A 27524-nucleotide genomic window follows, 5' to 3' on the forward strand; every position below is an offset into this window, starting at 1 on the left:
TCTGCACTGCTTATCTCAATGCATAGTATTGAAGATCAAACAAAATAAAATAACAGCAAGAGTGGTTATACATTATAAATTAGATGAGGTCATTTTAATACTTAAAATAATTTAATGTCTTCCCATTGCCCTTAAAATAAAATCCAGCCCTAGACAGTTTGGCTCAGTGGATAGAGCATCAGCCTTCAGATCAAAAGGTCCCAGGTTCAGTTCTACTCAAGGGCACATACCTTGGTTGCAGGCTCCTCCTCGGGCCCAAAGCCCTCAGGCCCAAAGCCTCCTCAGGGCTCGTGCAGGAAGCAACCAATCGATGTGTTTCTTTCACATCAATATTTCTCTCTGTCTTTCCCACTCTCTTCCACTCTCCCTAAAAATCAATGGAAAAAATATCCTCGGGTGAGGATTAAAAAAAAAGAGAGAGAGAGAGAGGAAAAGTAAATAGAATCCAACCTTTCTTCATGGATTCAAAGACCCAAAATAATTTAGCCTCTGCGTTCTTGTCAACCTCATCTCACACCATTCTTCCTCTGGATAATCTCATCCCTACATTCTGGCTAACTTTCCTTTCCTTGAAAGCTCAATTTCTCCCTCAAGGCCTTCATACTTTTTACTCTTCTTAGTAAATTCTTTCTTCTACTCTTCACCTCCTAACTCTTACTTATTCTAATTTTAAAGCCACTTTCTCAGAAATCCTTCACTAACCACCAACTCTAAAATTGGTTCCCTTTATTATATTCTTTCATAGAATCTTACTTTTTTTTATAGCATTTGTCCTATATAGAAATGTATTTGCTTGTTTTTAAAATTTTTTCAAACTATCTTCCCAATTAGAATGAAAACTTCATGAAGACAGGACAGATACTATGATTGTATAATTCAATACCACAGACCTTGTACCTGAAAAATAGTATCAGTTAAGCCCTAGCTGGTGGATAGAGCTTTGGCCTGCCACTGAAAGGTCAAGGGCACATGCCTGAGTTGTGAGCTCGATCCCCAGTAGGGGGTGTGCAGGAGGCAACCAGTCAATGATTCTCTCTCATCATTGATGTTTCTAGCTCTCTCTCCCTCTCCCTTCCTCTGAAATCAATACAAATATATATTTTAAAAAAATAGTATCAGTTAAAATTTTTGTAATGTCAGAATGAATAAAACCTGTGGAGTGTTATAGAAATGTGAATCTATTATATAAAAATAAAATAATATGGATTATCTAAGAAAAAAGAAGGAACTAGAAAGAGAAAGTGGTGTGTTGAATTATTTCTTAAGTATTATTGGGATATAGATTTTTAAAATTATTTTAATTTATGTACTCAATTATTTTAATACTAGTGACCTGGTGCACAAAATTTGTGCACATTAAAAGGGGATTAATTAGAGGAAATAATTTAATATTGCTATTTGCCCTTTCTCTATAATATAAGTGTCAGAGATGAAAGAAAATTAGTAAAATGTATATGAAAACCTTCCTCCTGTCAGAGTCTGGGGCTCACCACAGGACCCAGAGTCAAGTCCCTGCCCACCCACATGCACCTCAAAATCATGTGAGACCCAGACCCGGCCAGCCCCCCCCCCCCCTCCCCGACTCCCCGCATTGGGCTAGATCCAGACCTGGCCAGTCCCACCCTTGTCAAGCCCTGCCAGGCAGGGGGCATAGCCTCAGGTCCCCTGGCCCTGTGCCAGGACAAGGGGCATGGCCTGAGGTCCCCCAGCCCAGACCGGGGCTGGGGGCATGCCTTTAGGTCGTCTGTCAAGCCCCACCAGTTGGGGGACATGGCCTGAGGTCCCCTGTCAAGCCCCGCCCGGTGGGGGGGGGCGCAGCCTCAGGTCCCCCATCAAGCCCCAGTGGCAGAGGGATGCAACCTCAGGTCCCCCATCAAGCCCCGCTGGGCGGGGGCGTGGCCTGAGTTCCCCCAACCCTGCACTGGGGGTGCACCTTGAGGTCCCCTCTCAAGCCCCGCTTGGTGGGGGAGATGGTCTGAGGTCCCCTGTCAAGCCCAGCCAGGCAGCAGGGTTGCAGCCTCAGGTTCCCTGGCCCAGTGCTGGGGCGGGGGATGTGGCCTGAGGTCCCCTAGCCTGGTGCTGGGGTGTGGGGCGCAGCCTGAAGTCCCCTGTCAAGCCCTGCTGGGTGGGGGATGCAGCCTGAGGTCCCCTGTCAAGCCCCACGGGGGCGGAGGAGTGTATAGCCTCAGGTCCCTGCTGATTGCTCGTTAAGGCTCCTTATTCGAACTTGGCCTCAGCTGTGGGGGCCGCCATCTTTGTGATGGAATGATGGTCAATTAGCATATTCCCCCTTTATTAGATAGGATCATATGATAAAGCTGGGGTCCAGAGATGTGAAGGGATGTGTCTAAGGTCATATAGGGGCAGAAACAGGACTAGAATGGGTGCCCCTGACTCTTGATCTGAAGTTCTTTCACTACATTGTGCTTATTGTATATATTATCTATCCTATCTAATAATAGACAAATATGCAAATTGACCATACCTCCGACACACCCACAAGCCACGCCCACAAGCCGCGCCCACCATCCAATCAGAGCGAGTATGCAAATTAACCCAAACCAAGATGGCTACAGCCACAGAGAGCAAGGTTTCCTAGGTAACAGAGGAAGCCAAGCTTTCTGCCAGCCGTTGCAGGCCTAAGCCTCCACTCAAGCTACAAAGTTTCAATTATAGAAGGTAAACAAATTCAAACAAATGGCGGCAGAATGGAGCTTGAGAGAGCAGGCCAGGGTTGCCGCCGGCAACAGGGGAAGCAAAGCTTTCCACACAACCTGGCTGGGCCCACCCGCTTAAGGCAACAAAGTTTCAATTATAACCCCAACACAAATGGCTGTGGGCCTCGGAGGGAGCCCCAGGCTTGGCTCCGCTCCAGGCTACAAAGTTTCAATTGTAGAAGGAAAATAAATTCCAGATACTAGGGCCTCCGCTTGGGTTGCCAGGGGGCATGGCCCGCCTGCAAACCACCACAGGCCCCTCATTCAGGCCGCCCCACGCCCCAAGGGAACCCCACCCTGATCTGGGACACCCTTCAGGGCAAACCAACTGGCCTCCACCCCTGTACCAGGCCTCTATCCTATCTAATAAAAGAGTACTTTGCAGATTGATCATCACTGCAACACACAATATAGCTGCCCCATGTGGTCAAAGATCCTGCCCCCATGTGGACACAAGATGGCCACCACAAGATGGCCAGCAGGAGAGGGCAGTTGGGAGGCACCCGGCCTGCAAGGGAGGGCAGTTGAGAAGGACCAGGCCTGCAAGGGAGGGCAGTTGGAGGTGATCAACCCTGCAGGAGAGGGCAGTTAGGGGTAACCAGGCCAGAAGAGGAGGGAAGTTGGGGCAAACAGGCTGGCAGCAGAGTGGTTAGGGGGTGATCAGGCTGGCAGGCAGAAGCAGTTAGGGGCAATCAGGAAGGCAGGCAGGCAAGCAGTTGGGAGCCAGCAGTCCTGGATTGTGAGAGGGATGTCCAACTGCCCGTTTAGGCCCGATCCCAGTCCTAAACGGGTAGTTGGACATCCCTTGAGGAGTCCCAGATTGGAGAGGGTACAGGCTGGACTGAGGGACAACCCCCCTCCATGCACGAATTTCGTGCACCGGGCCTCTAGTATATATATAATAGAGACATATGCTAATTAACTGGGACACTGTAACGGGTCGACTGGACAGGAGGAGGTCGCACATGCAGTGTCGGGGGCAGGGTGGCAGGGGCCTCTATGTGCCTTCACTGGGGGAGGGCCTGATCAGCAGTGGCCGCAGCTGCTTCAAGGGCTGGAGAGGGAGGCAGGGCCGGACCAGTGACTTGAGTGTGGGCGGCGCCGTGATTTCCAATTGCATGCTGGGCTCCTAGTTATTATTATAAAAGCTCATTTCTTAAGGCTTAATCAGTTTATTAAATTTCTGTATTAATTCTAGATTAGAGTGACTACAAATTGTTTAATAGTTATCGAGCATCTTTCATCCTGACTTCCTAGAACTAAAATAGACATATATATCTCAGCTCAGCCACTTTTTCCTTTCCTTCCTTCCTTCCTTCCTTCCTTCCTTCCTTCCTTCCTTTTCTTTCTTTTTTTCTTCTTTACTGGGGACATTTAATTTTGTCATTCTTTATGCTCAGAGGGTCTTTTCCATCTGGAAACTCATATCCTTCAGTTTGGGGAAATTATCTTGAATTATTTCTTTTATCACTTCTTTTCATACATTCCCTATGTTTTATTTTTCTGTAACTCTGTTTTCCCTTTATATTCTTTCATTGATTTTCTTTATTTTTGCTATCATAACTTTAACAATAGCTTTTTAATATTCTTTGATTATTTCTTTTTAAAACAAACTGATATTGTTTCAGAGGTACAACATTCTGCTTAACTCTCTGAGAAAACAAATGGCATTTTTTTTTGAATTTTATTGAATTTATTGGGGCAACATTGGTTAATAAAATCATATATATTTCAAGTGTACAATTCTATAATACATTATCTGTACATTGCATTGCATATTCACCATCCAAAGTCTAGTCTCCTCTCACAATTTAACCTTCATTTAACCTCTTCTATCTCTCCCCTTTTCCTCTGGTAATCATCATACTATTGTCCTTGTCTGTAAAGTTTGTTTTGTTGTTGTTGTTTTTTTGTTTTTGCTTAATCTCTTCACCTATTTCACCCAGCCCCTTTCCCCTCTGACAGCTGTCAGTCTATTCTCTGTATCTATGAGTCTGTTTCTATTTTGTTTATTTTGTTCATTAGATTCCACATGTAAGTGAAATCACATGGTATTTGTTTTTCTCTGACTGGTTTATTTCACTTAGCATAATTCTCTCCAGGTCATCCATGCTGTCACAAAGGGCAAGATTGCATTCTCTTTTATGGCAGAGCAGTGTTCCACTGTGTAAACGTACCAGAGCTTTTTTATCCACTCATCTACTGATGGGCACTTGGGCTGCTCCTAAATCTTGACTATTGTAAATAGCGCTGCCACACACTATTTTTAAAGTTAGTTATTTTGGATTTTTTGTTTGTTTTGGGGTTTGTTTGTGGGTTTGTTTGTTTGTTTGTTTTTTGGTCTTTACTCCATGTTCCTTTTCCCTCATTAGTATGTTTTATTCACCGTCTTTTGTGTTGAGGCTGTCCTCAAATGCTTGGTGATTCTTGGATGTCCATTCTTACTTAAGAAAGGGTAGAGTTGCCAGATAAGATATGGAAGCTCTGTTAAATTTGAGTTTTATATAAACAACAAATATCTTTTTAGTATAACTATGTCCCAAATATCACATTTGTATTTGTTAAATCTGACTTTGAGAGAGAACACAGAGCAACCAAAGAAAGATCTGTGTGCATAGATCGTGACTACGGAGTGCCATTAAGGTGACTTGTCTGGACTATTTCTTTAGAGGTTGGCAGAGCGTCAGTATCTTTAGGTCTTTACTGTTGGGCTGGCCAGAGTCCTCAGATCAGAATTGTTTAATATGCAGCCCGGGGTCTCTAAGCATGGCTGTCAGTATTCTGGGAGCCAAGGAGGCACAGGAAGTTGGGGTTCTCATCATTCAGAATGTGTACTTTTTAATAAATCTCCCTATTTCCAGTAAAGTATCCTTGCCCTCAGTAGTGTCCAGCACTCATCTGTCTGGGATCTTTCTGATCAGCTTCCCCCAAAGAGTCAGTCTTCAGTCTCTGCCAGGAGGGTGGAAGGGACCATCTGTCAAAGAGATATTAGCAGGTCCACTATCAGCTTCCGTTGCGTTGCTGCCTTCAGAGGTACTTCTTGCTGCCAATATCCAAGTCTCTGTGAGGTTTTGCAGTGGGCTGCCCGTTAACTTAAATTTCAGCTTCATGGGTCTGCACAGCCCATCACCCCTCTACCACCTGCTTTCTATCTCCCAGAATGTTATTGTTTTCTTCCCATTCCTTCTGTCCTTACAACCAATCCCTTTACTGTCTTTTTAGAGGGTTTCAGAGATGGGATGGAATGTAAAACATATGTTAAATCTGCCATCTTTAACGAGAAGCACAGCCATGAACTTTCAAAGTGACTTCATGAGAAGCATTTCATTGCTCTTGTCTTAATTGTCTCTTTGGTAAAATGAGAAGACTAAGAGAGATGAATGTTGATGGAGCCCACACAAAATTTTATGATTGTATAATCTCCTGCATTATCATTCTTAACTGAGACATAAGGTTCCAACTTCCTAAACCTCCATAACAAATTCTGGGTTCAGTATTTTAAGAAAGAGACAAAGACACAGTGTACATTTTTCAGTGACATCAAACCTCCCCCTTGCCACCCTGGGACCTTAAACAAGGACTTCTCTGAAGTCATTTTCCTTCAAATAGAGGCAATCATGTAAATTTCTCTTATAAGTCTGCTGAAATGAGCAGATGAATTAATAGGAAAGTGCTTCACATGTGGAAATTTGCTAAGCAAATATTAGTTGATGAAGTTATTTTTTTGTATTAAGCATCTTCTCAGCACAATAATTCCTGTCCTTTGGAATTGCCTGAACTTGCTTTAATTAGTGTTATGAGTCCCTGCAGGCTGCCAGTGACTGCATTTAATCCTCCAAGACATTAATGCTGCTATTAATGAGGGCCAGTCTTAATTGACAATCATTTGTGTCAGGTAATCCACTATGTGCTTTTTATACTTCTCTAATCTTTAAAACCCTCCTGCAAGGGAAGTCCTATTGAGCCCATTTTACAGATAAAAAAATTGAGGCTCATGGAAGTTAAGTGATTTGGCAAGTTCACTCACTCAATAGTTGGGATTCAAACCAGGTCTATCTGGCACCAAAATCCATGTATACTCTTTTCTTTATGCCATAATGCCTTCTTAACTCTCTAGAAACCACTACTACCTTTTATAACATTGAGGTGAGAATATGAATGAGACATTTTTGATACTTGTGACTTTGGGTAGGTTGTTTAACTTCCTTGTGCACCAGACTCCTTATCTCATAAAAGGGGATAATAATGATATTAGCTAACATGAAGAGTAAATGAGTTAACTCATGAAAAACTTTGCAAACAATGCTTGGGAGAGAGAATCATAGTTCCTTTCCTGAGATTTGCTAACTAGCTAATGTCAGAGTACAAAATTGTCACTCCTAATCCTGTTTTCCAGGCAATTTTTTAAACAAATTGTTACGAACATTCTCAACATAAAATTGATATTTAAATCCCAAGGTATGTGTTTGCTTTTAGAAACTGACTCACATTCATTTCTACCTATTCCTTTTTCTTCTGTTATCGTAACATTAACTCCTTAGGTAGAAAGCTCTCTGATAAATTTCTGAATAATAATATTGTCTTAGGCCAGCAATTTTCAACTGGTGTGCTGCAAGAATTTTTAAAATATGCAATACCTGACTATTTAATCAGGGCATTGACACTCTTTTTCCCTTAGATCGTCAAATTTAAAAAAATGACAACAGCCAAAACAATAGCCATCTGGTATGAATGAATCAAAATTATAACTCTGTTTTTGTCAGGTCAGCAATATATATATTTTTAGTGTGCCACAGAATTTTAGTAATTAGTTTATGTGTGCCATTAGATGAAAAAGGTTGAAAACTGTTCTAGGTCAAAGCCAGGCAGCTGAGTATACAGTATGTTACTCTCTTTAAAAAAAATTTTTTTTTTATGGTTTCAGAGAGGAAGGGGGAGGGAGAGAGAGATAGAAACATCAATGATGAGAGAGAATCATTGGTCAGCTGCCTCTTGTATGCCCCACACTGGGGATCCAGCCCACAACCCAGGCATGTGACCTGGCCAGGAACTGAACGGTGACCTCCTAGTCCATAGGTCGACTCTCAACCACTGAGCCACGCCAGCTGGGTGGCATGTTACTTTCAAAAATTATTATCTTAACTTTACAGAAAAAGGCAGCACGTGATATTAAAACTCAAATACATGTGCTTGTTTTTAATGAAAACATCCGAACAGCATTACTAAAGCATTAAGAATCTTTAGAAATGGATGTAGATGGAGCATCTAAAGTCAACACTGGTGATGATACTAGGATCTGAAAACAATATAATTTCAAGCTTTACAATTTAGTTTCTTTTTTTTAAAAAAATTAAACCATTATATAAAGATACACACTCAAGTTAACCAGAACTTGCAAAGTCAGAAACAGAGGAAAACTTGTGTCTTCTTCATTTTATATTATGGAGTGAGAGGTGAATTAGGAACATTTTGTCATGGGTTGGGGAGATGTGGTCATTCCTCTCATCATTTTCTCCCAGCCTGGCTGAGGGACTTAGGAGAGATTCACTGTGAAGGCAATAGCATTAGGGGGCTAACTGTTTTATGAGAAAAATCATGTAATTCAAAGAGGTCATCAGGAAATCATTTCCCAAGGAGGGCCCTTGTCTTTGAAATCCTTTCTCATTCCTGGTCTAACAAAGCTCTAGTTCATTGAACCTCAAAGGATGATCTTAAGCAGCTGGTTTTGGCTGGCCAGCTTTGATGGCGGGGGTGTTTGAACTGCAGTGGGGTTAAAATGGTCTATTTCAGTTTAATTATTTGGGTGTTTGCTCAGGATTCTTCTCAAGGAAGAATGGGCTTCATCCTGTGGGAAATGAACATCTCTGTAATATAGGGTCTTAGGCAAAATAAAATCACATGTTCAAGAGATCAAATTGGTGTTTTGGAGTATTTGTTTATCCTGTAACTTGGTACTTTTGTGATCCATTTGGTTTGATGAGAAGTATCTGCACTTTCACACATCTGTGCCCTTTATTTTCTTCAATCTGGAAGACCCCTGCTCGCCTTCATATTTTCCTAAATCCTGTTCTCTCTCTCTTTCTGTAACCATCCCAAATCATTTAACTTCAAATTTTAGAATTAAAACAGGATTTTAACATCCCTTTGGTGTCTAGGGAGGAATAGAGGGACCAATGCTTTCTAGACGTGACTTCAATTTGGAGAAGATTGTTGGATAAAATTGTCTAATTTTAGCCTTGTCTTCAAGGACTAAGGGTTAATTTTCTTCTACCGCATAGCCCTTTCTTTCTGGACTGAAGAACTGCTTCTTGCTTCAGAGGTCATAAGATCTGAATTTAGAAAGACTGTAGGGTCTCATTTTGTGTCCCCCAATGTGACTTATCAGACATCCTCGATTTCTACTTTATTTGGTCATTGGAAAAGTCAACATTTTGGTTCCTATTTAGCTATTGGAGCATATGTTAGTCTTAGGCTCTGAGGAAACTTCACAGCCAGAATCCCCATATTCAAATATATCAAGTTAATGCATTTGGAAAGTCACTTAGCCTTCCTGAGCCTCAGTTTCCCAAATGTGAAGTAGGGATAATAATAGCTGCCTCATTGACATATATCCACAGCAAGGACTAAATGAAATGTCACATGTTAAATGTGTTACCTTGCCAGGCCCATAGTAAGTACTCAAACCATGTGAGATGAAAAGGATTTTTTTTTAAAGACAAGGTCTATTTACTTTTTAAAATAGAAATAGCTAGTTGAAAGGGTAAAAGAAAATCAATGTATGTTCTAATTTGGTAGTGTTTAGGAAAGGAAGTTTATAAAAATGCATGTCATTTCTCCTTCCTAAATAGTAGCTGTTACCTATTGAGGACTTCTGTGTGTCAAATTCTTTATTGATTTCAGAGAGGAAGAGAGAGGAAAATAGAATCATCAATGATGAGAGACAATCATTGATTAGCTGCCTCCTGCACGCCCCACACTGGGGACCGAGCCCACAACCCTAGCATGTGCCCTGACTGGAAATCAAACCGTGACCTCCTGATTCATTGGTCCCTGAGCCATGCTGGCAGAACTTTGTGTCAAATTCTTTATCAACATTAACATATTTGACACTCACAAAAAAACTCTGAACTCAGTGCTATGGTGAGCAATCCCATTTTTCAGATGAGAAATATGAAGCGAGAAAAGTTAAGTAGGAAATAGCAGAGATGGGTTGGAGCTGGAACCTGTCTGGCTCCAGAATGAGTCCTTGTAAACACTACTCTCTCCTGTGGGAGCAAAGGACAATTTGGCTCCCTCCCTCCCATCACATGATAGCACATCCTCAAATGGTGGAGTGTGAATGAGTGAAAGGTAACTTGTAAGCAGTGGATTAGAACTGAAGCCCAAGTCTGTACGTTGCAACATCGGAACCTGAGACGCTAAGCTAAGCAATATCACTTCTTGTCTTGGGTTTTGTGTAACTTGTCTGCACTGGTGGATGTGTTCCAAATTGTGGAACTGAGGTCAGAGAACTGTGAGATGGGGCACTAACCACTCAGGGCACTTGGATATGAAGTGATACCCATACCCCATCAGGGATCCCTGGTTTGTTTACTCAGTTGGCTATGTAACTAGTAACGAAAGTGGTCAGGGGCCTGGTTTCATTTGGAGAGCACTGGCCTGTTATCTACCTAGGTTTCCCTCTCTGTGCTACCTATTCAGGAGCAAAGTTCTGAATAATCAAGCTATGTTTCAAGGCAGGCTTCCAGTTCAAAAACAGTTCATCTGTTGAGAATTTGATCTCTTGGCAATGGAGGCTCCCAGGATTATTGTTATTACGATATGTTCTAACTCTTTATTCACAAAGCCAGGTAGGTTCCCATGAAAAGAAACCATGGTGTTGGGACTGGGTGTCATTTCTAGTAGCAGTTTTCCTGGTACTGGCTACAGGATCTGAGTGATAAGATATGCTTTCACTGCTGGGTCCCTGGAAGTGGGTAGGGTGGAGTAGGAAATGACATAACTCTGGGGTCAGGCACAGACAATGCATGACCATCATGACAAGACACAGTGGTCCTGGCAGAGATCCATGTGCAAGGCTAGGGTGGGATTATATGTCATGTGTTATTTGCATGTGTGTGTGAGATGATGGAGATATGTTTTCACCAGACTCTCTTTTAAAAGGAAGTTCAGACCCCAAAGTTCCTCTTCCAAAGAATTCAGTGTTGTTTCTTTTTTATATTTCTCCATAAGTTTTGCCTTCAAACTTTCAGCATCTTGAAATCTCAGTTCATTACATTGTAATAGAGTGTAATGCCAGTATCAGTGAATTCACAATCATTGATTTTATTCATTAAGAATTACTGATCAAGGGCTTCCCATGTAAAAGGCACTGTGCTAAGTGTTACGGGGCATGGTCTCCATGGAACACTTACACAGCCATCCAGGGTGGTCCTGCTGCATGGGACACAAAGATATAAACAAGGTGTACTTCCTACCTTCAGGAGATTTAGAGTTCAGAGCCTAGAGAGGAAGGACTTTAATGGCAGCTGGAAGGAGTGAAAGATTCTTTTTAGCTGAGGGGTTGTGACATTTGAATTGGAATTAAGGAGGAGTGAGAGTGGCTCTGTATTAGTTTCCTAGAGCTGCCATAACACAGATGTAGTGCTGGAATTTGTAAGTCCAAAATCAAGGTGTTGGCAGGGCCACACTCCCTCTGGAAGTTCTAAAGGAAAATTCATTCTTTGCCTCTCCCAGATTCTGTTGCCCGTCAGCATTTCTTGATTTGTGGCCACATCCCTCTAACCTCTACCTCATGACTACACTGACTCTTCCTCTTTTCTCTCTGTATCCTCAGTGTGCATCTTATAAATATATTTGTTATAGGATTTAGGGCCCACTTGATAATATAGGGCCCTCCTATCTCAAAATTCTTAACTTAATATAACTCCACAAACTCTTTGCCCAAGGTAACATTCGCGGGTTCCAGGGATTAAAACATGGGCATAAATATTTGGGGGGAACCACCATTTATTTCACTACAGCTACACATCTGAATCATAAGGGTAACTCTTTAAGACAAAATAGAGATTCTTTGAATTTACACCGGGTACACTGACAGCATTTCTAAGGGTGGGGTCTAAGTATTCATATCAGTTCCTCAGGTGATTTGTGTGCATCTGGGCCATGGACCTGCAGTTAGGAACCATGGTGTATTGCATGCACTGATCCTTCCATTTTAGATCGCCTGCATCCCCACCTGCTAACTATGTTACCACAAATGAATCATTTAACCTCTTTGAGCCTCAGTTTTTTCTGTAAAATGGAGATAAAAGCAATACTTCAACAGTTTTTTTGTGAGGATTAAATGAATCAATGAATGTAAAGTGCTTAGAACAGTGCCTGGCACATGGTAAGCACTCAATAGTGTTTGCTATATTTATATTCATTCTTATTATTGTTATTCAGTGCTGTGAATAACATGGCTTCCGTCTTGCTGCATTTGGAGGTCTTGCCCCACACTTCAGCTCAAGCGGGAGTGGGTGCTTGTCTCCCTGGCACCAAAGCTTTGTCCTTACAAACTTTCAAATACCTACCTTAGAATTGTAACCCTGACAGGATGCCATTTTCAAATTAACTTTTTATCAGCTCTGTTTTGGATAAGACAGTCTGGTTTTCAATTCACAAATCCAAAGGATGATGGATATAGGTTGGCTTCTTTTTCCAGGTTGCCACAAAATATTATGTACCACACCCACATGTTTATGTGCCTGCTGCTTTCACACAGAGTTGAGTAGTTGCAGCAGAGGTTGTATGGCCCACAGAACCTAAAATATTTACTACCTGGCCCTTTACAGAAAATATGTGTTAAATGCTTGGGCTGCAAAGACTCAGGCTCTCAAAATGTTTACAGACGAGGGTGAAGGATGGAAAAGAAAACAACAACCCAGTATATTGGAGAAATTTCTCTACTAATTGTGTGAACCATGAAAATGAGATTATGAATAAGGAAATGATTAGTTCTTTCCATGAATGTCTTTTACAAGGCTTCAAAGAGGGGATGAAATTTAAGTTGAGCATCACTGCATGTAAGATTTTGCTCAGGGTATAGGAAAGGGGTATTTCAGATGAAGACTCAGTACGATCCAAGGAGGCAGGAAAGAAAGCAGAAAGAATGGGAATCATTCATTAAGTTCCTCAATTTGGCTGTAGCATCTGGTGTGTGGTGGGGACAGAAGAGTAAGTTAGACTAGTGGTGGGTGGGTCCTAGAGGGAGGTCCTGGGAATCCCTTTTCTATTTTGTAGTCTTCATCAGAACTCCTACAGCTTTCTAAATGACTCACTTTTTTTTATAGCTGATACTGTTATCTTTAACCATGGGGAGCAGCGGGGGGTGGATCCGGTCATCGTGACATTAGCCTTCTAATTTATGTCTTTGCAAAAATGTTTTCATGGCAAAGTTATGTCTTATAATTCGAAAACTATGAAAACTCCTCTGGAATTGCCAGCCATTCATTACAACGGAAATCTCATTTTTTAAAGCTTGGTGTGGACAACACAAGAGAGAAAGTACAAAGATAAGAAGAGAAATATTTTGAGACACCCCCCACCCTGCCTCATAGTCATATAAAAATGATAAATAAATGAATTTTGGATAAAAGATGAGGAAGCCAATATTGTGTAGGAAGGCATGTTCCAAGAACAGATTTTTCACTGTGCAAATGGCCTCTCACATGGTACATAAGAAAGATGCTCCCTTTTCAGTGTTATTTTGTCATTGAAATCTGTCTTCTTGATTGCCTCTTCCTTGAACTCTGGATTCAAGTGAGAAGTGAATTCAAACTCTATGATGTTCTGTTGAGAGAAGAAAGGTGAAGTGAGAAATGCACTGGGGGAAGTTGAAAGCTATTAGGTGATAGATAGATGATAGATAGATAGATAGATAGATAGATATGTGATTGATAGATAAATAAATACACATACATACTTATAGCTACAGAATCATAAGCAGAGCTATTCCATAATAATTCACCAAGTTTCAACATATTGTATTTGAACTGTATTTTATTATCTCTTCAGATTATTTCTAATTGTTTGCTGTTATAAATTGACCCTGAATACAGCCTCATTTTCTTTATAGAGAATTGCAGAACTGGATCTATTTCATTACCTAGCTATGTGGCCCTTGGGTAATAGCTTTTATCTTTCTAGAGTATTTGTTTCTTTCAACTGTAAAATAAGAATGTTAGAAAGTTAGGATGGAGGCATAGAAGAGCACTGGATTTGACCTTAGGAGACTGGACTTCCCAAGGTAGTTCTAACTCAGTTGCCTCTAACTTGCTACTTATTTACTCCGTGATCTTGGACAAATGGCCCCTCTGAACCACAGTTTCCTTATCAGTAAAACGATAATACATAGAAATCATATGAACTTACTAAAATGATTAAATTAAGTAAATGAGAAATGAAAATGAAGCCAAGAAATACTTCATTTTTTTCCCTAAGGTTGCCAAAAGATCAAGAGGACTTTAAGGACAGTCAGATGTCCTAACTCTTACCAAATAATCTCACTCCTGAAAATCTTTCTTAAGAAAATTTTAGGATTATTTTGATATAGCAAAAATTATAAATAATCAGAGTGTTTAACTAAATGATTTAATAAATAGGCTGACACTTTGTGAATTATTACGGGGTTAGTTATATGGGTTCAGGATTCTATAGACTCTGGTGGAGTTTCTTTCAACTTATCTTTAGAAATACAGTGACAACATATACAACATATTTAAAAATCACAACACTAATGTGGTGTTTTTTTTTTCAAGGAATAAAGTATAAACATTTATATTGTTGTCCCCAAAGGAAAAAAAATCACAGCATTGAACATGACTACTGACAAGCAATCTAGTACCAGAATCTTGGCTAATTTTCCACATATTTTCTGGTTAGTGGAGTTGGAATGAGAAAAATCAATCAATGGCCCATCAATGCATCATCCAATAACACTAAGGAATCGTAAGACAAGGTGGGATATTTCATTTATTTCCCACTGTCTGACCTCTGGCTCAGTGACCAGTGACTCAAGACCTTTACTCATCAGAAAACCAGGTAGCCATGCTTTAATTAGGTAAGTGCTATGTTTTGAGAAAGCCATACTGTTCTTATCTTCATTTGCTATGGACTGAATGTGTTTTTCCCAAAATCATATGTTGAAGGTATAATATGATGGGATTTGAAGGTGGGTCTTTGGGCGGTAATTAGGTCATGAACATAGAGTTTTCATGATGGGATTAGTGCACCTATGAGAAGAGACATGAGAGAGTTTGCTACCTCTCTTTACTATCTATCATCTGATGATACACTGAGAAGAGCCAGGAGTCCGGCCCTCACCAGACACTGCTGGCACTTTGATCTTGGACTCCCCAGCCTCCAGAACTGTGAGAAATAAATGTCTGTTATTTAAGCCACCCATTCTATGGTATTTCTTCTAGTAGCCTGAGCTCAAACATCATCCTGCCTCTTCATATTTCAATATCATTTTTCAGAGTGTCTCTTCAGAAAGCAGGGTAGGAAGTTGTGGTGATGGTGGTGGTGGTGAGTTGGTCACCACTGTATTTTGCATTCTGAGGGTAGAGTTCTCTTAAGCAAAGCATTGTAGGGAAGACACCAACAGGTAACCAGCTGCTTATGAAATAGCACAAACTGTGCATTTCAGAATTTCAGAGAGCCACACAGCAGAAGTAGGACACATCCCATGATGGGCCAGGAGAACCATCCAAATGAATTTCTGCTAGGCACTGGATAGAAGTTGTGCCTATTAACTGCACTCCAGTTATGCTTTAAAATAATATGATGGATATAGAAGGCAGAGAGCAGAGGCCAAACTAAAGATAATGACATTTTTCTTGGCCTAGAAAATGTCTTCAACACTTTGTTCAAAAAGGTCCACTAAATTCCAAGTAAACAAATATAAAAACATACTCCAAGATTGTAAACTTTTTTTAAAAGTACAAATATAAATAAAAATCTGACAAGGATTGTGACAACAGAAATAATTGCTCACTAGTTAGTTAGCTAGGGACTTGTTTGGCTAACTAACACAAAAATCCAAATAGTGATGGCTTGAATAAGATAAGGTTTATTTTTCTCACATGTAAAATGACTCTGGTGATAGACAGTTCAGAGCTGAAAAGGCAGCCCATTATGTCATGTAAGGACCCAGGCTCCTTCTAGCTTTCTCCTCTGCAACCCTGAAGGTGACCCTCTCAAGATAACTGAGAGACTCCAGCTGTTGTTGAGTGGAGACAGGAAGACAGGAAAAGGACAAAGGGACACTTGTTGGCAGTTTCTTCCCTATTAGAGACCTTCAGAGAAGCCCCATTTGATAAATTAATTCATTGGCCAGAACCATGTTACACAGCCACCCTTTCTGCAAGGTAGGTTGGGAAACATAGTTTTAGCTATTTCTAAATATTTTGAATATTTCTACACCCAACAAAATCAGGGTCCAGTATTAAGAAAGAATGAATATTGGGTCAGCAACTGGCAGTATCTGCCTCATCTATAAATCTACAAAGGTCAGACTGACATTTTGGCTTTTTCTTTTAAGTATGAAATAACAACAGTCCATGGGACAGTTAGAGTAAATATATGTCTAATTAGATACTTTGGTGAGTTATAAGTAATTACTCTATAAAAAACAATTAATACAATTAATTCAAGATGATATAGAAAGTATTAAAAAAGATTAATATATATGAGGGTTTTGAAAAGTTATCAAAGAATTGCCACAAAAGGCAAAAAAGCAAAAAAAAAAATATTAGTGAGTTCTTTAAAACTTAAAACCAAAACAAAACAAAAAAAGATTAAAAAAAACAAGTTTTACACATATAAAAAGTGAAAAGTTTCCAATTAGAATGTAAATTTTCATAAAACTGATTCCCCAAATTAATAAAAATAATGCAGTAAAGGAAACTATAAATTAACTTCCCATTTATAAGGAGCAAAGATATATATATACACATATATAAAGTATCAATATCTAATAATTAATATGATTTATTTAAAATTTAATAATAACTTATAATTAAGTTAAAACTTACATTGTCATAAATTATAATTTATGTTATTTGTTCAGTTATAAATATCAGTTATTATGTTCATAAGTTAGTAAGTTATAAATTATAATTTATAAATTAAATTATAATTTATAAATAACTAGTGGCCCAGTGCATGAATTTGTGCACATTAAAAGGAAATTAATTAGAAGAAATATTTTAATATCGCTATTTGCCCTTTCTCTATAATATAAGTGTCAACCAAATTCATGATAGACAATGACACATCGAAACACACACGTGTGATTGGCACCAGCAAGAGCTTTATATGTATTGTGCATAAGCGAGTCAACTTAGCCTTTTATGGATATAGAATAAACTTGCTTAATTAGACCTCCTTTCTGATTTAGCTAAACTTTTCCAGCCCAATGAAGTACCCCAACTTCTCTTTTAGGTAATTGTCAGCAACACAGCAGTAAATATCAACACATAGCAGATTATTATTATAGGTCATGCAGGGAGAACAAAGGCAAAATATTTAACTGCAGCAGTGTTTGACTGTATTCTGTGCAGTGACAAAACCTGAAGTCATTTTCAAGGTTCACCATTTCTTACTTCTTTTTTTTTTAATTTCTTTATTGATTATGGTATCATATAATTGTCCTCATGCCCCCATTCCCATCCCAAACCCCTCCCCACATATGCTCCCACCCCCCTGTTGTCTATGACCACTGGTTAGACTTATATGGATGCACACAAGTCCTTTGGTTGATCTCTCCCCCTTACCTCCACCCTCCCCTACCTTCCTCTGAGGTTTGACAGTCTGATAGCTGCTTCTCTGTCTCCGGGTCTGTTTTTGTTCATCAGTTTATGTTGTTCATTATTTCCCCTAGATGCGTGAGATCATGTGATACAAGAAATACCCTTATAAGAACCGAAAATGAGACAAGCCATAATGGTTATGCTGAGAGGCAAATGAATCAGTCTGTAGTGAGTTCCTTTCAGGGCCAACAGTTCTTTTGAGTCCCAATTTCAATGTCAAACAGTTCCTTATGTGTACATGTCAGCCATGATATTTCAGATCTGGTTGGTGGACAAATGGTGGTGATGCAGGTTCGATTGTCTCTGGTTTGGTTCTTACTTCTTTTCAGTTGGGTCAAGTTTCTAAGCTTTCTAAATCTATGTTTTCTGGCTAATGAAAAGAAAATAGGATTCCACCAAGTCTCCTATCTACCTACTCCAGGACTTCTGTGAGGATCAAATGAGATGAGGCATGGGAAAACACTTCACAGACATTTGGTTAAAGTGTAAAATGTTTCCACCTGGCTATAAAGCAAGTCATATTCCTGGGCTGAAGAAACTCTAAGAAGGCAAGTTGCTAGGGAGAGGAAGCTGGGTATTGCTACCTGATGTCATTACCCAGCTCCCACAGCCACCATTTCTGGGCTGGGCTGGGCTGGGCTGTGGGCTGCATTTTGCACTATGGGGTCTCAGCAGCATCGCTCTGGGGTGGTGGCAGGGCCTGTGTCCCACTTGGGGGAAGCCGAGTGTTGCTTTGTTGGTGCCATGTCCGTGGTGCTGTTTCTCTATAAATGGCCAGTGTGCATCACGGCAGCTCCTGCATTGAGTGTCTGCCCCCTGGTGGTCAGTGCATGTCATAGTGACTAGTTGGACGGTTGGACACTTAGTGTATTAGCCTTTTATATCTATAGATAAGCTAATATATAATTAATACATAAATATACAGTATTTGTCCATTTAATTATATAGTCCAATCCCACTTTGACCAAGTAGTGTTTATTTTTTAAAATGTATGTATTACTTACAATTATGAATTTCATTAGGGCATGAAATCAAAAAAGAAAATTTTAATCATTAAATGAATGCTCAATATATATTTAATAATTGTAATGTGTTTTCCTATTAAAAAAATCTAACAAACTAATACCAGAAGGCAATTGTCTTAACATGGTAAAAAATAACTATCTTAAACTAAAAACAACACTTAAAATACCAGAGTATTTCACTAAAACTAAGATAAAAAGAAGTATGTTGCTGTCACCACTATTATTCTGTACTGAGAGCTCCATTTAAGGCAATTAGGCATGGAACAAAGGAAAAGGCAGAGACAAGGGAAAGGAGAAAAGAATATTGTCATTTACAGATGATTTGCTACACTACCTAAAAATCACAAAAAATCAAATGGAAAACAACGGGTGATTTAAAAGGTAAATACAACATGAATAATCAAAATTCCTTTTAACAGAACAGTCTGCAAGTATAATGAAAAATATATCATTTGTTATATATAAATATAAAAATACATGTAGTTATATATTTATATATAATATATAATATTAGTCATATAAAATCCAAGTCAGGACCTAAGAGGTACTTATACAAAGAAAACCAAACATCCTGGGAGGGATGAAAGAAGGAAAGTTTGAACAAATTGAGAGCTAATGTTAGAGGAAGGAAGGGCCATGAGTAAATATTTTTTAAAAGTGCCGTTTTACAAATCAATGTAGAGTTACTATAAATCAAATTCAAATAATATTTTTAGGGGAAGTAGCGGGGGGGATAATTTAGCAAAATGATCCTAATGGTCATCCATGGTACAAAAATCTTGCTGGTTGGTAAGATGCCAGCACCCACAGTCTCTGGAATCCCCATTTTCCTGGACCACTTCCCTGCCTCTGGGGCTAGCTCCAGGCCTCCTGGATCACCTTGATAAATTGCCATAATCCCTGGGAGAAGGGATTGAGGCCTTGATCTTTGCTTTACCCTAAGGCCCTTGGACTCTTTATACAAGTTTTTTATACCCTCTGCATTATCCTTTAGGCTTCAAACATCAACATTTTAACTTGAGGAAAAATAGCATTTAGTAAAATTAACTTCCACCTTAATGGACACACCACTATATGTGTATTTTCCCAAATTACCTGTAATGAGACTATATTACTTTGGGTTTAGAAATAATTTTAATATTCTTTTAAAAATATATATATTTGATTGATTTTTTACAGAGAGGAAGGGAGAGGTATAGAGAGTTAGAAACATTGATGACATCGATCAGCTGCCTCCCACACACTCACTATTGGGGATGTGCCCGCAACCAAGGTACATGCCCTTGACCAAAATCGAACCTGGGACCCTTCAGTCCGCAGGCTGACATTCTATCCACTGAGCCAAACCAGTTAGGGCTAAGTGTTCCCTCTCTCTTCTTCCTTTTTTATCTAATCTCTAGCCTTGAGTTAATAAAATTCAGACCCTCTATTGGGCCAAGGACTCCTGATGGGGTTGTGTAGGGCAGAGATGCCTTCCCCAGAAGGTGGGGAAGGAGGCCTTCTTTGTGGTAGTTAACTGCGTGTGTACTTCTCTGGAGTTATGTGCTTGGTACAGAGTAGACATTCAATAGATATCTGCTGAATAAAATTTTTCATTGATTTGTGGTAGCTTTAAAATATTTTTCACAGATTATTTGTCTTAGATTTAATGATAGCCCACAAATTAGTTAATCCATGGTAGATAATTGAGGATTAGTTATACATACAAAACCAAACCACCGAGTAAACAAAATAAATACTATACAGAAGAAGAAAAGAAAAAAACATAGATAAAAGCAAAAGAAGTAGTACTACATCAAAGGGGTAACCATGGGTGAGCTTGAATGGTGGGACTTTTCTAGAACTTCTAAAATGTTTAACCAATACACACTAATTTAAAATAGAAAAACAGCTTTTAAAAGTATTTTCAGATGTGTTTGCACTTTTGGGGGGATTTAGTATTTTGTTGACATAATGTCATAAAGCTCAATTGATTTGGTAGTTTCTTAGATGACCAAAAGATCTAATCACAAAACACAAAATAAACAGAAAAATCCAAATACCCAGACTTATAATGTGTTCCTAAGAGGACTAAAATATTTACTTTGTAATTGATTTATTCTCTTATAGAAATAATAGAGAGACAGTCTCTGCATGTCATTGTCTCTTAATGCTGTAGAGAGCATAGGTAGCAGTGTGCACTTAACAGCAAACAATGGTGACCCAACATCATTGTTCACTCCTCCTTGTTCTCTGTGTACCTAGCTTATGTTACTGATATAGAACTTATCCTCGCTGTTTCATTGTGATTCTGTCTTCCTGTAAGTGAACTGAAAGTTATCTAAGAATAGAACCCATTGTTTATGTACCCCACTCCTGGAGTAAGTTGGGTTTCCATGTTCTGCTCTCCCAAAATACCCTAAGATTCCCCGTCTAAAGGACTCATCATAATTATAAGGAGTATGTCTAGCCCTCACTTTTTTGGCTTTATGTGGAAGATCTCCACTATAGTAATATTCCTGGTCTTTTATCCCACCCCAGCTTTTTGTTCTCCTAACCAACTTGGCTTAAGGAGGCCATAATATCTCTTTTGCCTACTAAACTAAAAGGCTCATGAAAAGCATAGATCCCATATAGTTTTATAGTTCAACCTTGTCTTCCTAATGCCCACATCATACCTAACATACAGTAGGCAGTCAGTCAGTATTTATAGAATGAATAAATAAATGCATTTTTCTTTTGATAGTTCTTAGTACAGATCTTGTTTTAGTCTTGTCAGGCTGCTATAACAAAAATACATGGACTGGGTACCTTAAATAACAAATCTGGAAGCTGGGAAAGCTAAGATGAACTGCTGGCAGACCTGGTGTCTGGTGAGGATCCGCTGCCTGGTATGTACACAGCCACCTTCTTTCTGTATCTTCACATGGCAAGGAGTGAGAGAGACAACTCTGGTCCTTCCACTTTTTATGACACAAATCTCATCATAGGGGTCCCACATGTGTGACCTCATCTACACATAATTATCTCTCAAAGGTCTCATTTCCAAATACCATCACATTGAGGTTTAAGCTTTCAATATATTAATTTGGGTTGGGGGGGACTGCAAACATAAAGTCCACAGCAGCCCCTGACATCGAATTGAAGCTTAGTAAATATTTACTTGAATTGAAACTCAGATTTAAAAGATGGGAGTGGCAGCAAGAGGCATGTTCTTATTTATTCTTGGTACTTTAACCCAGGCTTCCCAGAGCGACTGCAAACAGCCTCTTAAGCCCACCTGAACTTTTCTATGTTGCTTATCTTTCCATTCCAACATGTGCATGAGAGGAGGGTAGTATAGACAGGTAGAAACCTATTGATTTCCTGGATGCATGCCTCACTTCAAGAACTATGGAAGACAAATTATGTTTTATTAAGAAAGACAAAATTGGAGGTGAAAGAGGAAAAGAAGGCAGCTAATAATATAGTGATAAGATTTAGAACCTGTGGCACCTCCTGTGTAGCACGAGGAGCCCTATTAAGTGTGCTTGCATTACCTTGCATAAATGCTTCTTCTGTCTAGGCACCGACCCACCCTCTACATCCATGGGCTTTCTAGGGCGTGTCTCCTGCTGGGTGACTCCACCTAGACTCTCAATTAAGAACAGAGCATTTTCTTCATTTCCACCACACAGAGGAATGATATGTTCAGAACATTTGTGAATCTTAGGGTGGGCCTCATGCAGTAACACTTTCTCCCACATAAATCTGTATGGACTCAGGCCAACTGATACTTGCCTTCATAGGTGACTGTGAGCCCCAGCACATGTCCTTTTAAGCATAAAACCAAAACCCCCTTCCCAATGGGAAAGAGTCCACAATTTTAGAGGCCTGAACACCAACTCACAGTCATGTTGCTTATCTGCTTTTTCCTCCTGCAGCACTCTGGCTTGGGCGACTGGAGTCTCTGATTCTCAGAAGTGGAAGGTATGGCCTCATCACCCATCCCCAGCTCCTCCTTAACTTGTGGGGTCCAGCCTACATTCTCCCTTTTCCCTGGGCAAGGAGATGATAATGTATTTGAGATCATTCACTTCATCTTCAGAAAGCTTCTGTCAAATGAATTTGCTGCCAAACATCCTAGATGCCCAACTATAAGGGGTAGCTAAAAAAAATTGGTGCTTACATGTGAAAGACTATAATGCAGCTATTAAATATCATATTTTAGAAAAAATTATTGAATCACCTAGGAAAAGGTTTATGATATTAAGTTAAAAGAGGATAGGCAGATGATAGGTAGATAGATAGATAGATAGATAGATAGATAGATAGATAGATAGATAGATATGAGAGAGAGAGAGAGAAAGAGAGAGATGAGCAAGCATGAAGGATGATGGGTGCATCAAAGCACAAAAGAGCTATTCAAAACACTTAACTCACCCTGAGGAGCTATGTTTCTATAACCTTATGTTTTGCCTCATACTATCTAGAAAGATCAGTAGACAGAGAGCATTTCTAGAAGGAAAACATCTTACTATCATTCGCCCACAAAAATGCAGAAAATTCAGGGAATGGAGCAACACTGTAGTTTCCTTTCAGTCCATTCATTGAGTCACTGATGGTTACTGAGAGCCCTTCCTCCTCTGGCTTCCCTGCTTCTTTGCTTCCTCTTCATCTCCATGGTTTTCCAACCCCTTACACATTTCTGCAGCATCCCACCTCTACCCTGGCATTAATAAATCCTTATAATTCTCCATAAGAGCAGTCTTGGGGGCTTCCAGAGGTTTCACAGTGGGTCATTTCTGATGTGAATTCCTACTGCTGATATTTAGACCATCACATCACAAGTTAAGGTATTATTTATAGTAAAAACAATACCCTATTAAGAATAAGGAAAACAGAAACCCCCATTAGTTTAACTTGAACTTGCCATATAATTAAGCAGATTTCATGATGAAAGGTGTTACCCTAGAAGAGAAGATAGTCAGTTTTTATGGAGAACAGAAAAGTTACTCAAATATAAACATGGTTACTCTTGAAAGTTGTTTTTTTCAATATCTTAAAGCTCGCCTCTCTCTCTCTCTCTCTCTCTCTCTCTCTCTCTCTCTCTCTCTCTCTCTCTCTCTCTCTCCCCTCATTTATCTCCTAAATAATAGTCCCCCACCATTTGTATTGCTTCTTAGAGCAAGTTTAACACATGAACCCTCCTACATGCAAGCTGGAGCCATGGGGTTTCTGACTCAGTTCATAGATACTGGAGCCAAAAAGAATGTGAAGGAGAAGGTTTAAGAACAAATGCAGTGAGAATCCAGAGACAGTGAGGCAACCTCTCCAGGTTAGATCAGAGGATGCCTGCTGGAGAGTAGGGAGTATATAAAATGGATAGCTAGGATGGGGCTGGAGTGTGGAGGGCTGAGGACTCTTGTCTTGGTCCTGGAGCCCATTGGAAAGGCAACTACAGAGTTGTGACAATAGGAATTCCCTTCCTGCTCCTCTTCGGTTATCCCAGCTTCTGCTCCTGGGTCATCGTCCTCTCTTCTTCTTAGGTGGGGAGCTCAGCTGTCCTAGACAACAGAATGAGAAGTCACTTTGATGCCCTGGAGCTTTGCTCTTGTGGTTCTGATACAGAGTCTTAGACCTGATTTAATATTAATATAGTAAGATGAAAGGAAATCCCACTTGAGCTCCTCATTTTAAAAAGAATTTTTTAAAAATAAGATGAAGTGAGCCCAGGACCTGAACCTCAAAGAAGGCCCTCTGATCAACAAAGGCAGATGGGGCCAGATGTTTTTCCCATCTGTGTCTTGTCCCTTCTGGCATGGGGGCTTGATGAGGGAGGGAGGCACATAGCAGAAGAGCGGGCCAAATTGCTGATCCTGCCCTCTTATTTAGTTCATGGAAATTTCATAGCATCTAAGGTCTAACTTTCCCCTTGGATTTGAGGGGAAACCACCTATAGCCATCTTGAACCGGTTTCATGGAAGGAACTTTGTTACTGTGCAAAATTTCACCCAAGATTAATTGAACTTGACATCCCGAATGTCTTTTGCATGATGTACTAAAATAGTGTTTTTGAAAAATGTCAGTATCTGATCCTTGGTGTGTGGTTTTTAAATGTCCAGAGTATTCCCACTTCTCAAATTCCCTTTAAGCTGGAATGCAATGCATTTCTGGGTTTTCTTTACTTCAAATGAATCCCCACCTTGCTGTAGCAGAGCTAAATATATTTCAAATCAATAAATCATCACAATAAAAAAAATACTGAATGGTATCCAGAGTGGCTGACCTCAGTTTAGCACAGACCATTCTCTACTTTCTGGGAAATTAGGATCCCAGGCCAGCTTTACATTAAGTGAAAAGTGTACGCTACCATCTTGTGGACAGAATATAAATAACACTGAAATAGACTGGAGACTACTACTTCTTTTGAATTACAATGAACACCCATCTTGTCTAGGGTTCCCACATGCCATGATGATGACTATCCTATGTGATTTGGATGCTCAGCCCTAAATGATCTTTGTCAACAAATCGGGTGTAGTACATCATGAAGAAATGGGAGTTTACTGAGAAAACTCTGGGACACAAATAGCAGAGACCTAGGTCCTCATGGAAACTTCACCTTTGATTCTCGCCTCTCAAGTTTTCATTTTTCTAATTGCAAAATGATTCTGGTCATCTTGTAGTAGACACATAGGTTTTGGCGTGGTATTGATAGGGTTAAGTCTATACACATTTTCCTGGGGAGTTGAATGGTCTCATACCAAGATAAATTAGTTATTTTCTAATTAATGTAAAAATTAGTTATTTTTCTTCTGAATAGTTTTTACACACACACACACACACACACACACTCATTCACATGTTTCTCACTTGCCCTTGTACTGAAGGAATGACATTCTAGAATGTGGAGGCATGATTGCTGTTATCACAGCTGAAATGAAATGAAGAAAATAGAGGAAGTCATAGAATCACATTACGTTAAGGTGGACATCTACCTTCAAGTTCATGAAACCCAAACACTTTTCTATTGCTTGAATCACTTGTATAATATCCAGCCACTCTTTGAACATCTTCCAGAATATAGGAAAGGACTGGCAATGGTAACCATGTAAAAGTCAAAGAAACAAGAGATTTCTAGTACAAATGTCCTTTTTTGTTGTTGTTAATATATATAAAGAAATTATTCAATCAGGCTAATCACTTGAGAATGTCTATAAGAGATTCTGTGAATACCAATCTCCTTCCATGGATGCAATGTTTCTAGTCTATATAAAGTATGCCTCATGGCTCTCATGCCCATGGGAGCTTAGACGATCATCTTAAGTTAGAACTTTCCTGTTTAAAAGTGTTTTCACATCTTAAAGAAGCAAGATATCTACCACAAGCTGATGGTCTGTTTTGGTCCATCAATTCTTCCTTTAAGCCATCGTATTTAAAAATATATGTGTGTGAAAAATAAAAAGTAAATTAAAAATATGTGTGTGTTTCTTACAGGAAAATTATGACTTCCAGGTTGGACCTAGTGGCAAGGCACCACTTAAGAAGGCCTTATAATATTCATTTTGTTGTGAATAAAAAATATATATAACTGGTCTTGCATAGTTTTCTTAGCTATATTAGGAGTAGTTTATGTCTTCTCCATCTCCCATAGAGAGATGCCAAAGATGAGAATTCCACTATTCCTCATTCATTCCCTAATCTCAATATTTATCTCTATTACAGCACCGTATGCGCCATAGATAGCAGAGCCTACTGCAAAAGAAACAAAGACAAACAATGCTGGACAGGCATTTGCTCTTAGCACTGGCTCTAGGATGGACAGGTGAGACTCAGAAATTTTACTGACTGCACTTGAGCAACTGTCCCAGGCCTTCTAGACCAATTCCACTTGTCTCTGCCTTTTGAGTTCCTTAATTATTACACTGTGGCCCAGAGTATACTAGCACATGTAGTCTCTCAAAAAGAGGGCTTTTCTTTGAAAGGTCAAAGGAAGCTTTATTGTTTAAAAAGCTAACATAAACTGTGCCCTGACTAACTATAAAACTGCCAAAGCTGAAGCACCTTAAAATCCATAAGGAAATTACCCAAATCTGATAAGAGGAAGGAACCTTCTATATTGCACTATTTTCCACAATTTGGACATGGTCTTTTTGGTTTCCACATATTTTTATGTGGATTTTAATTCTTTGTAGAAATTTCATATGAATGTGAATGTGAATGTCAATGCTAATATTCCCATTTTGTCATAAAATTGTCAGGCTTCTTCTGTGTCCCACCACTTTCCAGTGCAAAACTTTATCTTCCCCAAGCCCAGGTGAGAATAAATAAAAACCAAGGAGTGCATCCAATCTAGTCTGGGCTTCCATCTGTTGGTCTGAAAGCTCATGGTCCCTAAAGGAAATGAGCTCATGGTAAGCCTTGCTGTACACGGAGGGCAGACAGTTGGGAGGAGAAGCAGGAGTCGGTATTGCTTTCCTTACTTAATTCGAAAGAGCTAATGCCACAACAAATTACTCAAGGCCAGTAACACATCCCTTAAGAAATACTTGGGGCCCATTTTTTCAGCCCATTAGTGACCAGAAGAACAGCCTCATAAACCCAGGTCTGCCCAAGCCAAGATAAAATGTGGATAATTGGAAAAAGGTTGAAAGAAATCCTAGATAATAAATTACACTTACTGAGTTCCTTTGTCCGTCCAACTCTACAGCTAGCATCACATTTCATGAGGCAGCCACGGGGAAGAGGCAAATGCTGAGTGGGAGCCCATACTTATTAGACACCAGAGGGAGGAGGGAGGCCTCCAAGATGAGTGGAATCGGTTGTTTACTTAGGGTCCACTAACTTGAAGGGTATGTCACATTGAGGGGAGGCTATGGCTGCCTTATTCCCCCAAGGTTCAGAGCTGGGCCCCACAGCATGATTATTACCTATAGGAAAGTTGGCAGGAAAAGCTTGAAAAAAAT

This window comes from Eptesicus fuscus, chromosome 7 (genome assembly GCF_027574615.1).
Source record: "Eptesicus fuscus isolate TK198812 chromosome 7, DD_ASM_mEF_20220401, whole genome shotgun sequence".
Taxonomy (NCBI): domain Eukaryota; kingdom Metazoa; phylum Chordata; class Mammalia; order Chiroptera; family Vespertilionidae; genus Eptesicus; species Eptesicus fuscus.